This window comes from Portunus trituberculatus, chromosome 10, assembly GCF_017591435.1.
Source record: "Portunus trituberculatus isolate SZX2019 chromosome 10, ASM1759143v1, whole genome shotgun sequence".
In the NCBI taxonomy this organism is placed as follows: Eukaryota; Metazoa; Arthropoda; class Malacostraca; order Decapoda; family Portunidae; genus Portunus; species Portunus trituberculatus.
The window spans coordinates 13,442,835-13,457,834 of NC_059264.1; the positions used below are offsets into that span (position 1 = coordinate 13,442,835).

Below are 15,000 nucleotides of genomic sequence, written 5' to 3' on the forward strand. Positions count from 1 at the left end.
ACACACACACACACACACACACACACATGTCCGGTAGCTCAGTGGTTAGAGCGCTGGCTTCACAAGCCAAAGGACCGGGGTTCGATTCCCCGGCCGGGTGGAGATATTTGGGTGTGTCTCCTTTCACGTGTAGCCCCTGTTCACCTAGCAGTGAGTAGGTACGGGATGTAAATCGAGGAGTTGTGAACTTGTCCCGGTGTGTGGTGTGTGCCTGGTCTCAGGCCTATCCGAAGATCGGAAATAATGAGCTCTGAGCTCGTTCCGTAGGGTAACGTCTGGCTGTCTCGTCAGAGACTGCAGCAGATCAAACAGTGAAACACACACACACACACACAGAAGGTTAGTTACGTATAACTTTTCTTAGCTTCACTATTACTACTACTACTACTACTACTACTACTACTATTACTACTATTGTTTTTCTATGCAGGAGGGAAGCCCGCCAAGGGCAACAAAATATAAAAGAAAAGGCCCACTTGAGTGCTGGTTTCCTTAAAGAGTAGTGGAGCATTAGCCAAAATTAAGGAACAAATGTCTTGAAACCTCTCTCTTGAAAGAAATCAAGTCGTAAGAAGACGGAAATACAGAAGCAAGCACGGAGTTCCAGAGTTTACCAGAGAAAGGTATGAATGATTGAGAGTACTGGTTAACTGTTGCGTTAGAAAGTTGGACAGAATAGGGGTGCGAACAAGAAGAAAGCGTTGTGCAGAGGGGCCGCAGGAGGATTGGAGGCATGCCGTTAGTAAGATCAGTAGAACAGTTAGCATGAAAATAGCGATAAAAGATAGAGATGCAACATTTCGCCGGTGAGAAAGATGCTGAAGACAGTCAGAGGAGGGAAGTTGATGAGAAGAAAAGCTTCCACCATATCTAATAAAACTATTACTTCTACTACTGCTACTACTACTACTACTACTACTATTACTACTACTACTACTATTTTTACTGCTATTTCTACTACTGCATCTACTACTACTACTACTATTTCTACTACTGCTACTACTATTACTACTACTACTACTACTACTACTACTACTATTGCTGCTGCTTCTACTACCACTACTACAACTACCACTGCTGCTGCTTCTACTACAACTTCTACAACCACTGCAACTACCACTACTACTACTACTGCTACTACTACTACTACTACTACTACTACTACTACTACTTCCACCACTAATTGCAACGACACTTTACCCGGTTTATATTGTAATCTGCCCAGAGAGAGAGAGAGAGAGAGAGAGAGTATATCATTCACGCAAACAAGCACTACTATATTATCTCAACACTCGGGAGGTTAAATCAAGACATACAAAAGATCTATCCACACCCCTTAGACAGGCCTCTCCCCCATCACCACCACCACCATCACCGCCAACACGCCACGCCGTAACAGCCGCGATTGTGAGCCGCTAATGTGAAGATTACTTAACCCAACTTCACGACTAAACCACGGCGAGAGAGAGAGAGAGAGAGAGAGAGAGAGAGAGAGAGAGAGAGAGAGAGAGAGAGAGAGAGAGCGGTTAATGTTCTCAAAATTTATATACCGTACAAAATTTATAAGCCATACATATACAGTAGATAATTAATTATTTTCATGATGCCCGAGTCCATTGAGAGAGAGAGAGAGAGAGAGAGAGAGAGAGAGAGAGAGAGTGTGTGTGTGTGTGTGTGTGTGTGTGTGTGTGTGTGTGTGTGTGTGTGTGTGTGTGTGTGTGTGTGTGTGTGTGTGTGTGTGTGTGTGTGTGTGTTTGTGTGTTCGTTCAAGTAGTAACTGAATATTGAGACAAACACTTGATACTTGAACAATAAAAAGGAGTGCTTGGTACATCCATATACATACAAAAAAAAAATCCCTTTAATGGCAAAAGAAGCAAAAAGGAAAAAATAAAATACAGGAAGAAAAACAAAACAAACGTGTGTGTGTGTGTGTGTGTGTGTGTGTGTGTGTGTGTGTGTGTGTGTGTGTGTGTGTGTGTGTGTGTGTGTGTGTGTGTGTGTGTGTGTGATAGAGACAAACAAAATGAAAACCAAGCAATGGGAACGAGAGAGAATGAAAGAAAGTAAACAAAACTAGTATAACAAACAAAAAAAAAATCAAATTCAGAAAATGGAAGGTAGAAGTGACTGTAATAAAATGAAGATTACACATAAAACTCAGAAAAGAAAAGAAGAAAAAAAAGAAAAAGAAAGAAAGGCAACAGTTTCAAAGTGAAGGGAAAGAAACAAGGAAATGATGGAATACACAAAATGAAAAAGAGCAAGAGAAACATTAAAAAAAAAAATCATATACAAATGAAAAATACGAGAGAAATGGCAAAGAGCGAAGCATAAAGGTTAATGGTATTGCAGGTGAGAGACAACAGGTAGGATGCACGAAATGAAAAATAGATAAAGGGTAAAGAGTAATAAACATTCTAAAAGAGAGATCATTCCAGATGTTAACAAATAAACAAATAAGAGAAACAATGATGGAAGGAAGAATAAAAAATAAACGATATAAATAATAAAGAAGAGGTAAGGAAATGCGAGAAAAGAAAGAATAGATAAAAGTTGCTGATAAAGAACGTGGTAGATAAAACTGGTCATGTATTAAAATAGTGAGATGAAAAGTTAAGTACAACAGAAAGGAAAAGAAAAGGAAAGGAAAAAGATCAAAGGAGCATGGCTGTTAAAAAAAATAAATAAAAGGTGGAATAAAAGAGATAGGAATATTTAGGAAACGGGAAAGAAAAGACAGACAAGAAAGGGATGGAAACAAAGGGAAAAGATGTGCTGTTCGAAATATAAGAAAATCATGAAGTAAATAAATGTAGATTAATGACAAACAATTCATGCAAAAGAGAGACACAAACAATAGAATCTAGAAACTATACGAGAAAAAAAATTAAGAAATACTAAATGAAGGTAAAAAGTTAAGATAGACACAGACACAAACAATAGAATCCTGAAACTATACAAGAAAAAAAAAATCAAGAAATACTAAATGGTAAAAAGTTAAGAAAAAAATACAAATAAAAAAAAAGATTAGAGAAAAAGTTTGTTAATATGACTGAAAAGATTTTGACTCATAGAAATAAAAAAAGTAAAAAAACATGGAATTTCTTCTTAAATAGTGAAATATAGATGTAATAAACTCAATAATCAGGTTGTTAGTAGTGAGTCATTAGGCAGCTTTTTCACCCCTTCAGTACCATAACGCGTTTTTAAATTTCTCCTGATTACTATTTGGTGATTTTATACAGCTTCAGAAACTTGTGTGAGGATTAAATTAGTAAAGACTGCGGCCATTAATCTTCTGGCTTCCATTCATACTTGCTAATGTCAATAAAGTTATCTAATCGTACACAAATCTCAAGGTAAAAATTCGTCCCACTACTGAAGGGATTGATAGACTACATACATTTTTGGCTGAGGTGGAAATAGAGTTGTTTTTATTAAGGGATTGTCACGTGTAAGCCAGGTGGGTTCTTGCAGCTTTATGTTCTAATGCTCTTATATTCTTAATCCATCAGTATTGGAACGCAGTTGTATCATTATTTTTTGGTATGATTAGACCACTTTATTGACATTAAGAAGGGTCTATGGAGGGCAGAAGATTAATGGCTAGAGTCTTCACCATTTTAATTTTCTGAAGCTGTATAAAATCAACAAATAGTAACCAGAATAAGTATTAAAACACGTCATGGTACTGAAGGGTTAAATCTCTCAGTGCCACGCTAGCCATCTAAAAGCAAACGTCTTTTAAATTTTGAGTTTATAAATAAGGTGTTTGTTGTGTTTGTTGTTGTTGTTGTTGTTGTTGTTGTGGTGGTGGTGGTGGTGTTGGTGGTGGTGGTGGTGGTGGTGGTGGTGGTGGTAGTGGTGGTATTGTTCTACCACCACTACTACTACTACTACCTACTACTACTACTACTACTACTACTACTACTACTACTACTACTACTACTACTACTAGAATATTCAGAGAGAATTCATGGACTTATCAATATTCACACACACACACACACACACACACACACACACACACACACACACACACACACACACACACACACACACACACACACCTCCATACTTAATTTCCGTAATTCACGAAAACGAGAAAAGTACAAGTGCATTCTGTCGTGTGTGTGTGTGTGTGTGTGTGTGTGTGTGTGTGTGTGTGTGTGTGTGTGTGTGTGTGTGTGTGTGTGTGTGTGTGTGTGTGTGTGTGTGTGTGTGTGTGTGTGTGTGTGTGTGTGTGTGTGTGTGTGTGTGTGTGTGTGTGTGTTATCTTGTGTATACTGCAGATTATCCAAGTCAGAAGCGGAGGAAGAAGAGCACGAAATAGAAGGAAGAGGAGGAGGAGGAGGAGGAGGAGGAGGAGGAGGAGGAGGAAAAAGGATGTTGAGTAGAAAGAGAATGGAGGAGGAAGAGCACGAGGATCACGAAGAAGAGAAAAGAACTAAGTGAAGGAAGAAAAAGAAAAGAAAAAGAAAAAACTTTATACTATTTCTTTTCATGTGAATTGGAGGAGGAGGAGGAGGAGGAGGAGGAGGAATGCGTCAGTTATCCTCTATTACATTTACCCTTCCATTTATATACTTAATTTGTCTTATATTTGTCCATAATTCTATCTCTTTGTGTCTTTACTTTATATCTGTGAAATTTTGTGACTCAGTCTGTTGTCAACTGTCTGTGTCTGTTTGTCTGTATATCTGACGGTGGATTTACCTGTCTGTCCGTTTGTCTGTCTGTCTACCTTTCTGTCTGTCTATCTGTTTATGTTTTGAGTATTTCATATTTAGTACTTCCGTTTGTCTTTCTGTACGTCTGTCTTGTTGTCTGTCCAGCACTCTGCAGAATCTCCTCTCTACATGTCTGTCTGCCTGTATACATGCATTTATTAATGTATTTGCTGTTTGTGTGTTTGCACGTATGTATGCATGTATGTATGTATGTATGTATTGGTTCTAACTTATTCCCGTATTTCATCATGACATTGCAAAAGGATACACACACACACACACACACACACACACACACACACACACACACACACACACACACACACACACACACACACACACACACACACACACACACACACACACACACACACACACACACACACACACACACACTAGAAAATTCATTATGGAGTCGTAAGTATGATAAAAATGCAATTACCTGCCGAAACCTTGCGCGCAGTACAAGTAATTAGCACCGCCGTAAAGTGTGGCAGGGCGGGCCAAGTTGCCAAATTACCCTTTTTTTTTTTCTTTTAACATGGCAATTATTCATTTTGACTTTTTGTTTTAAGTAGATGGTTATATTTATTCGGTTGGTTAATTGCTAAAGGAAATAAACCCAATTATTGTCAGTGTTATAATATTCATCATCATCATCATCATCATCATCATCATCATCATCATTCTCTCTTGTTTCTCTTTCATTATTGCCTTTCTCCGTTTTCCTTATAATTATCTTTACTTTTTTTTGTGATTACATGTCATATTCCGCGTTTCTTTTTCTTTTCTTTTTTTTTTGAGAACATTGTAATCACGTAAACAGAAAAAAAAAACTAACTTTCCATCCAGTTAACAAATACATCAAATAAATGAAATAGATTAAAAAATGCCAGAATAGTTGCAAAATTCCTAAATCATTAAATAATAAAATGTAATAAATATCACAGAAAAATCGAGACAACCATGCACATGAAAAAAAAAATCGAAAAAAAAAATAAAAACGATATCCATATGGAGGAGTAGGAAAGGAATGGAAGGGCAGGGTGCGGTAGGGTGAGGCAAGGTGCGGCAGGGTGCGGCAAGGTGCTGGAAGATGAGGCAAGGTGCGGCAAGATGAGGCAAGTTGCGGCAAGGTGGGGCAAGTTGCGGCAAGGTGCGGTAGGGTGCGGCAGAGTACTGCAGGGTGAGGCAAGGTGCGGCAGGATGCGGCAGGGTGAGGCAAAGTGCGGCAGGGTGTGGCAAAGTGCGGCAGGGTGAGGCAAGGTGCGGCAGGATGCGGCAGGGTGAGGCAGGGTGAGGCAAGGTGCGGCAGAGTGCGGCAGGGTGCGGCAGGGTGCGGTAGGGTAATGTTGGGTTAGGCAGGGTGCGGTAGGGTGCGGTAGAGTGAGGAAGGGTAACGCAAGGAGAGGCAGGGTGAGGTAGAGTGAGTGTTGGGATTAGAACAGTAAAGACTCTGGCCATTAATCTTTTGACCTCCATAGACCCTTCCTAATGTGAATAAAATCGTCTCATCCTACCCACAAATCAAGGTAAAATGTGTCTCAGCACGGAAGGGATTAAAACATCTACTGAAGACTTTTACACACACAGGCCTTGTCTTGCACCCCTCCATGTACTGTACAACACTATTTCCAGGCGCCCTACGAAACAGAATCATATATCCAGCTTGACTACTAATCTAATGCAAGACATGTAGGATGGTAGAAGGCCAAGGGTACAACAGCTTAGACTACTACTATCACTACCACCACCACCACTATTATTGCCCTCACCACCAATTCCACCACCACCATCACCATCATAATCATCACCACTATCCCCTCTCTTGCCACTACTGACTTCGACTAATACTGTCACCACCATCACCACCACTTACATCACCACCACCATCGCAAATGACAACACGACCTCTTCCCTCCCCCATCCACCTTCAACCCTCACACACATGCACACACACCGTAACATGTGTATGCAAATTTATGCAGTCCTCACGCAAACCAACAACATGTGAGTGTATTGTGTAGGCTTGAAATCCGCTACACACACACACACACACACACACACACACACACACACACACACACACACGGAGGGGACGAACAAAATACAAATTAACAACGTAAGGTATGTTGTTTTATATTTTGCCTTAGTTAACTCTGGAACTCGTTATATGTTTCTCTTCTAATTAGTAACGCAAGAGTTAGCCAGTACTTTCACTCTTTCCCTTTCGTTTTATTAGTAAGCACTGGACCTCTATTTATCCTTGTCCAAATTACGAATGCAAGAGTTAACCAGTGGCTTTATTCTTTCACTTTTATCACTGGCAGCTGCTGAAATTCTTTGCCTATGCCTGTTTTCCACTTTCCTATGACATGTCTTCTTTTTTTATTATATTTTTACTATAAAAGAATCATTATTATTTCCGAAGACCTGAGAAACTGAAACCTTATTCATGTTTTCTTCAGTTTTTTTTTTTTTATGACAAAGGAAAGAATTGTGCGGGAATATATGTAATATTTTGCTCTTCTCTACATAAAAGGAGAAAATCTGACGCAATAATTTCTTTTCAATGCACCGAGGCAAGCCAAGACTGTAATCAAATTCAGAAAAAAAAATCCAACAATTCTCTTAAACCCCTTCAAGAAACAAAAAAAAAAGAAAGAAACTGGAAAGCAAAAAAGGAGAAAACCCAAAAAAACACACATGATCGTCACAACATCAATTAATCAGCCAGTCAATCAATCTACATCCATCTCTCTCTCTCTCTCTCTCTCTCTCTCTCTCTCTCTCTCTCTCTCTCTCTCTCTCTCTCTCTCTCTCTCTCTCTCTCTCTATCAGTCAAACAGTAAATTAATCTTGTTCTGCTAGTGTGCGTTCGAGTCCCGCTAGTTCTTTATTTTTTCTTTTTTTGCCTGGGGATTGAGGGCGAGCGGCAATAAGCATCCAGTTTCCAATTTTGTCTTTACTTTTTACTTTTTTTTAATCTGCGTTTTTCATTACCTAACTGTTCGGAGCGACTCTGAATTTTACTATTGTATTCTTTTTATGCAAGGAAATTAGACATGTTTCCTTTGCAAATTAAAACACACCCACCCACCCACCCACCCTCTCACACACACACACACACACACACACACACACACACACACACACACACACACACACACACACACACACACACACACACACACACGTGAGAATAACAGTGTATCTTTTTAACAGTCTAAATATCCAGCTTCATATAGCCAGGCCAGTCAGTGTACGTGTCTCAACAAGTTACATTTCAAGCGAGGATAAAAAGTTTCCAAATCTGCAAAAATTGAGAAGGAAATTCGACTCTATATCTCAGGGTGGCGGTAAGAAAGGTTTCCCCGTCCAACTGAATCACGCATCGATCCTGCACCAAAAAAAAAACACAGTCATTGGTTTAAAGAGCTTCAATTGATCTTTAGCTTCCTTTAGTCCTCCTCGTTGACCTGAATACTGTACGTGGCATTTTTTAGCAGTTTAATCAATCACCTCTCCTTAGCTCATCCATACATGCATTCTAGATTTTCCGTTTTGCTGTATCTCTCTCTACTTAGCCTTACTCGTTCCACACCACTCCAGGATATCCTTCGCCAATACCAGACAATCATTTACCTCCCAGACCTACCAGCCAGTCCTTGATTAATCTATCCAAGCCTATCTTCCATATTTACAGATCATTCTCGATATTCTCTCCTTGACCTTCTCAGTCTATCCTCAATCCTTCCAGTTCATCGTTCACATTGACCTCTTTTTTCCAGCATGTCCTCGATCCTTCTGGTCTATCCACGCCAATGCAGTCTATCCTCAATTTTTCTAGCCAATCTTCAACTCTTTTAGCTAATCTTCAACCCTCCCAGTCTATTTTTGACTCCTCTAATCTATCTTCGACCATTCCAGTCTTTTTTCGACCCTTCTAGTCTATTCTCGACCCCTCTAATCTATCCCCGACCCTCCCAGTCTATTTTCTACCTTTCCACCCCATTCTCGACTCTTCCTGCCCGTTTTTATCCCCTCCATTCAGGTCCATCATCATCATTCTGTGACAATTTGTTCCTCATCTCTCTTATCATGTCCATAGAACTATATTGTAATTTTGTGTTATCTCTTGATGCTTCAGTCTTAGTCATTAACTCTGCCGTTTTTACTGATTGATGCTTTAGCCACACTGATTACTTACATTGCTCATACTGCTCAAACCATTGCAAAGCCGCCATATGCAATGCTGATGCACAGTTACCAACACTAGTGATTTCACAAAAATGAGTTATATACAGGCCTAAAATATCAAACAGAAATCAAAATTATGAGTAAGTGAACTGCCAGTGAATCGTATCTTTACATCAAAAGCCTCGCACAGACCAAGATGAAATGATCGGTGGAATGATTGGCTTTGGTTACCTGATGTTGCTTACATTTTTTTTCCTTTTGCCTGGAACACTTCGCACAATACCACACCACTGAGTCAACCTAAAGCAGAGACTCGCTCACTTGATCCTATTACGTGACTGTTCTCTCAAAGCAAAGTAAAGCAAAGCAAGGCAAGGCCAACTATCATAATACACAACCTCGCTATACCCTTCCTAAACCACAGCAAGTGTATTGGAATGTCTTACTCCTCTCAAGACAAAGCGAGCGAGGTCTCTTAGATTACAAATGTTTGCTCCCTAAACAAAGAAAATTAGAACGTAAAGAAGTAAGGGAAGCTGCATGTGGTAGTCCCTGAGAGCAAGACGGTCTGTCTAAAATGTTCTCACTCATGCCTACACACAGAAAGCCCGGCCATAATAATTATCAGTACACAAAACAATGACGGTTCATATTAAAATATTTGTCTTATTCCTCTCATAAAGCAAGCTGCTCTATTATAATACAAATCAACACTCCTGCCTGCACAACACAAGCCAAGTCCAGCTGTCAGAATTACATGACTTCACTCCTGACTACGGAAAATAAACGAAGCTTTTCTTGAAAATAAGTAAATAAAAATTGATAATATAAAAAATAAGAGAAAAAACCCAGCTCGTCTCTCCAAGCAGCTTAAAAATCGCAGGGAAAGTTGGAACGCGAAGCAATTTAGTTAGTGAGGCCATCTAATTCCATCTGGGCGGCGGCAGTGTAAGTCGCGGTGCGGGCCAGAAAATGCCAAGTAACAGACTCCGTTCGACCTTTGCCTTCAAGAAGTTAATGATGGAGGATATTTCAGTGGCGTAATATTTTGCCAGGAAATTTTAGTCTTGCTCACTTCTCTTTTTTTTTTTTACGTCTTGGGCAATACAGTTTTGAAATTTATATACTCTGGTTCATTTGCTTCTCCGGCTCTTCTCTCACTTCCCCTCCCTCTTCCCTCCCCTCCCTCCTTCCCTTGACCTGACACAAGCTGGCTGAAACGAGTTGGTATTTTTATTCGTAGTTAAATTAAAACCTGGGTCCTGTTATCATTGTGTCCTTTGTATCACCATTACCCAAAATTTATATCTCTACTCTCATAAACGGGTTCATCATCATAATTCTCCTTCTCTTCTTCCTATTCCTCCTCCTTATTGTTCTCCTTCGCTTTCCTCCTCTTCTTCCTTTTTCTCCTCCATGATTCCACTGCAGGATGAAGACTTTCCCTCACTCTTATTCACTCATCGCTCTTGCTTACCGTCTATGCCAGGCAGCCCCAGCAAACTTCCTAGCTCATCCACTGATCATTACTTTTCGGTCTGGCATATCTTCACTTCTACCATTTCTCGATAGCCAGCCTTCTGTTCTAATTGTCCCTTTACCACCTGCTCAAAATGCATTCAACTTTACTCTTCCCCTTTGCTCTACTTCATCGGTTTCTCTCGTGTCTGCCTCTGTGGTGCCAGCGCTATATGGATGCAGCAAGGGTGACGCAAACACCATTACTATCTAGTCTTTCGCTTCCTTTGTCTTGAGTTTCTGCTCCATTTTAACTCTTTTGTATACGTGTGTGGTCACCAACAGTGGGAGTTGTACATGCTTTCTGCTCTACCGGCATCACACTGGGTGGTTAGGCGGGGGTGGTCTCTCTCTCTCTCTCTCTCTCTCTCTCTCTCTCTCTCTCTCTCTCTCTCTCTCTCTCTCTCTCTCTCTCTCTCTCTCTCGTCAATCCTTCCTGGCACAAAACAGCACGGCCCCCGCACGTCCCAAACCCCTTAACACGCCACGGAGGCACAGCGTGGACAGCCTTTCTTCAGGTGTGGCGTGTGGGCGAAAGGAAAAAGATGCACGGTCTCCACGCCTTGACAAACACATTAGAAGGGCGAGGGGAGGTAAGAGAGGGGAATAAAACCATGAGAAATTAATAGAAACTGCAAATAGTCGTCAAATCTACACGTGGCAGTCCATGGCTGAGTCATCCTTGATACCTAATTATGCTTATCTTCCTTATCCATTAATTTGTTTTATTTGTTGTCCTTTCACTGCGATATGGCACGACATAGCACTAAAATCACTACACAAAATCTTTAAAGACATTTACAGAGGAAAAAGATTAAGAGAATGAATTTTCCATTGTCTAGCCAGCAAAACGTTCAGTGGTATATGTGGAACAAAAGAAATGTCTTGGAGGGATTTGCGATGAAGGAGAAATAAGCAAAAAACAGTGGAAGAGTTAAAGCTGTACCCAGTCTGCACTAACAACTAAACAACTGAGTCTATGCCGTTCATTTGCCGCGTGTGAGGGAGTCAGTGTCATTCTGGAAAACGTGGCGAGATTGTCAATGGCCGGCACTGTACTCATCGTGCACGAGGCGTGGGTGCGGGATGAGGCTCAAAATATTAGCTTTGTTTTTGGATGATAGGTGGAAACAGGTCTGTATATTCCGTAGTGGGACTGTTGCGTGTATCTCTGGCGGGTTATTGCTGCTTCCATTAATTTCTTATGTTTCGGCGCTCTTAACCCTTTCACTGCGATATGAAATAGTAAACGGGACTAGAAATAATGTGCGATATCTTTGTAAATATCTACAAGAAAGAAAGGTGATTAAAGGTAATTTAGTTTTGTAATTTGTAGCCAGTTTGATGATTCAAAGGGGCTGAAGAACAAGTAGAGATGTGTAAGAGTGACTTGTAATCAAACATAGTTGTAGGATAAAAGAAAAAAAAAAAACTGAGTAAGTACGAAATATCGAGCCACTCATTGCACACCCGCCTACAGCGCCGTCATCCAGCAGTCACGCGACCAGCTGCTAGTGCTTGTACGTACTCATACATGCAAACTGGGGCATGACAACACAAGCGGCCGTCACTGCCACCACACTCACCACAGCCACATTTAACTTGGCCAATAACTCCCGGCTGTCCTATAAGAAAAAGAAAAAAAAGTGATTCATATGCTTAGTTTCCGTTTCTTGGTTCCGTTTTCTATGGGATGTTGTGAAGATCTGATATTTTTTCCTAGGTTGATAATGCAGTTCTGAGTTACTAGACTAAAGATACTCTCACGTGCTCTCTTTCTTTTCTCTTTTATTCTCAATCGTGTGAAGATTACGAAGCATTTCTAAACCATGTTCGAGTCATTTGGTGTGGAAAATACAAAAGGTAAAAGCAACTTGTGAGATTTCATGCAAGGAAAATAGGAAATCAGAGGGAAAAAATATACCTCGGCTGGAATATCTGTGATCAAGAGGAGGAGGAGGAGGAGGAGGAGGAGGAGGAGGAGGAGGAGGAGGAGGAGGAGGAGGAGGAGGAGGAAAAGGAACAGGAACAGGAAGAAGAGGAGGACGAGAAAGAGGAAAAATAAAAAAAATAAAAATTCAAAAGAAGTCCGAGCAGCAACAGAATCTGAACTGCCTAGATGACTATTCTATGACTATTTAGAAACAGGATAGTAAAAAAAATATAAAGAGATTAGAGGAGAAGGTTGACTGACACTGATAAAGGCACATCACATATGAAAGTGTAATGCTAACAACCCACCACTTTATTTTCTTGCGTGTCTCTCTTGTAGTCAAACCTTTAGTGGGACGAGAAATGATCAGAAGAGGAGAAGAATGATTGACATTTATAATGACACACCACATATGACAGTATAATGTAAACAATACATCACTTCATTTTCTTGCGTCTCTCTCGTTAAACCTTTAGTGGAGCGAAAAATTATCAGACTAAAGGGCGCCTGTCACCGAACTAAGCACTAAGCACACCCTCTTTTGTTCCCTTTTCCTTCAAGTATCCTTATACTTAAATATACTGTTTAGTTGCCATGCTTCCTGTATTGCGCCTCTTGAACCAATATTCACCCAGGCGTTGGTGTTCACGCATTACTTAATTTGTAACGCCTAAAATTCGCGTTTATCTTGAGGCTTCTTCCAAAATTTATCCCCCCCAACGATAACCTCTCATGACCAATATAATCCGCCTTCAAATCGACTTCATGGTGGTTTCATTACGCTCCAGACGTATATATGACACACAAATACGTCAAGTACAGAGATGACCCTCAAAAACACGTAAAACTTCATGCAAAGAGACACACTTCAGGAATGATATCCAATTAAATGCGAAACTATTAATTAAAGTATAAAGTATATTCACACAAGAAGAAATAACTAAATGTTGTGATAAAGTACAGTTGGCCCAAGATTTACGTAATGTGCGAAACGTCCAAAATGTTTCATCAGATTTCGTGACGTTACTTTTTGAGAGAACTGTCAGTCACGAAACGCAAAATTAATGCCACAAAAAAAAACACAACAGACTAATTATTGTGGTAATGACAAGCCAAGATGTAGATAAAGTTCACTCACAATGTTTTACTATAATTTGTGACGTTACTTCTCGGGACACCTGTACATCACCACACAAATCACCTGAGCTGCCACACCTGAACATGGTCATTTCCTTACCTGGCCTTCCTCCATGGCGGCTGTCCCCGATGCATTCCTCGTGCTGAAAAAAAGAAAGGCAAAGGACATCAGAAAAGGTAAAAGGATCCTAACACTGGATTCAAGTTGCTATCCAATAAATAAGAAAAAAAAAACCGAGCTACAGAAATGAAGGTAAATTAGAACAGCAGCACCCTTGTTTGTTCACCAGTTACCAAAATCTCGCACATCACTTTTCACCCATGAAGAGTTTACTGTTCTATTCATTTATCTTATTATTTTTTGCTTATCTATTTATCTTCTTATATTTCATTCTTTCTTTATATATTTATCTATTAATTTAAAAGAAGATTAGACAAATTTATGGATGAGGATGGTGGGTGGATTTAGGTGGTTTTGTTCACTAAGTCTTGCAACTTCTTGAAATTTCTTTTGTTATGCTCTTATATAGAAGGACTGAAAAAAGTGGATATTGGTCTGGAGGTAAGCAAAGAAGCCCTGAAAGCGACACAGATGACCTGGAATGTACAGTGAAGACCTGGAAAATGACGAAAATGGTGTGGAAAGAGTGATGATGGTATGGAATGGATGGAAGATGGCATGTACAGGAAAAAAAAAAGACCAGCCTGGAAGTGGTAAAGAAAACGACAAAAGTGGCGAAGATAGTCTGGAAGGGATAAAAGATTGCCTGGAGAGGGAGAAAAACCTGGGAAGGAACCAAGATTGTCTGGAAAGTAGGAAGACAGACTAAAAGGAAATCACGTGTTCTGGAAAGAAAGGAAGATGGACTGAAAGGGAAAGGTTGCCAGAAAGTGAAGTAAAAATCAGAAAATGACGAAAATAGTCTGGAAAAAATTGAAAAAAAAGCAAGGAACAGAAAAAGGCAAGTTTCAAAACACTTCTGCAATTTCGAATAATGATTTTGGTCTTTTCTTTTAGGGATTAACACTTCAGTTTTAAAGTTTTTGTGGTCCTATGCCTGCACCTCACTCATATGAATAAAAGGAAAGACCGGAAGGAATGAATACCTATACTCGTTTTCCTGTAAGACGGCAGAACCCCTCAAAATAAGCCCCTCCCACACCTTTTCCTGATTGGCAGGTCAGTAAATGAGGTCTAACACACACACACACACACACACACACACACACACACACACGTGTGTGTGTGTGTGTATGTATTTACAATAGGTAAATACACATGCACACACATGCTGCTTGTGGCACATCACGTTATACAACATAATGTATGAAACGTAACGACGGTGTGTGTGTGTGTGTGTGTGTGTGTGTGTGTGTGTGTGTGTGTGTGTGTGTGTGTGTGTGCGTGTGTCTGTGATAATATGAATATCCAATTACATCCTCATGATTATAAGGATAGGATATAGATATATAATAGAT

At 40.1% G+C, this 15,000-nt stretch overlaps 1 long non-coding RNA gene across 1 annotated transcript in view; it reads right to left on the reverse strand.

The window, feature by feature from the left end:
- LOC123502180 overlaps positions 1–13,667 on the reverse strand; it is a 44,327-nt gene extending 30,660 nt beyond the window's left edge. Inside the window, exon 1 of the long non-coding RNA XR_006673815.1 lies at positions 13,622–13,667. This is a non-coding gene — a long non-coding RNA (uncharacterized LOC123502180). The remainder of the gene's footprint in view (positions 1–13,621) is intronic.
- Positions 13,668–15,000: the final 1,333 nt, after the last annotated feature.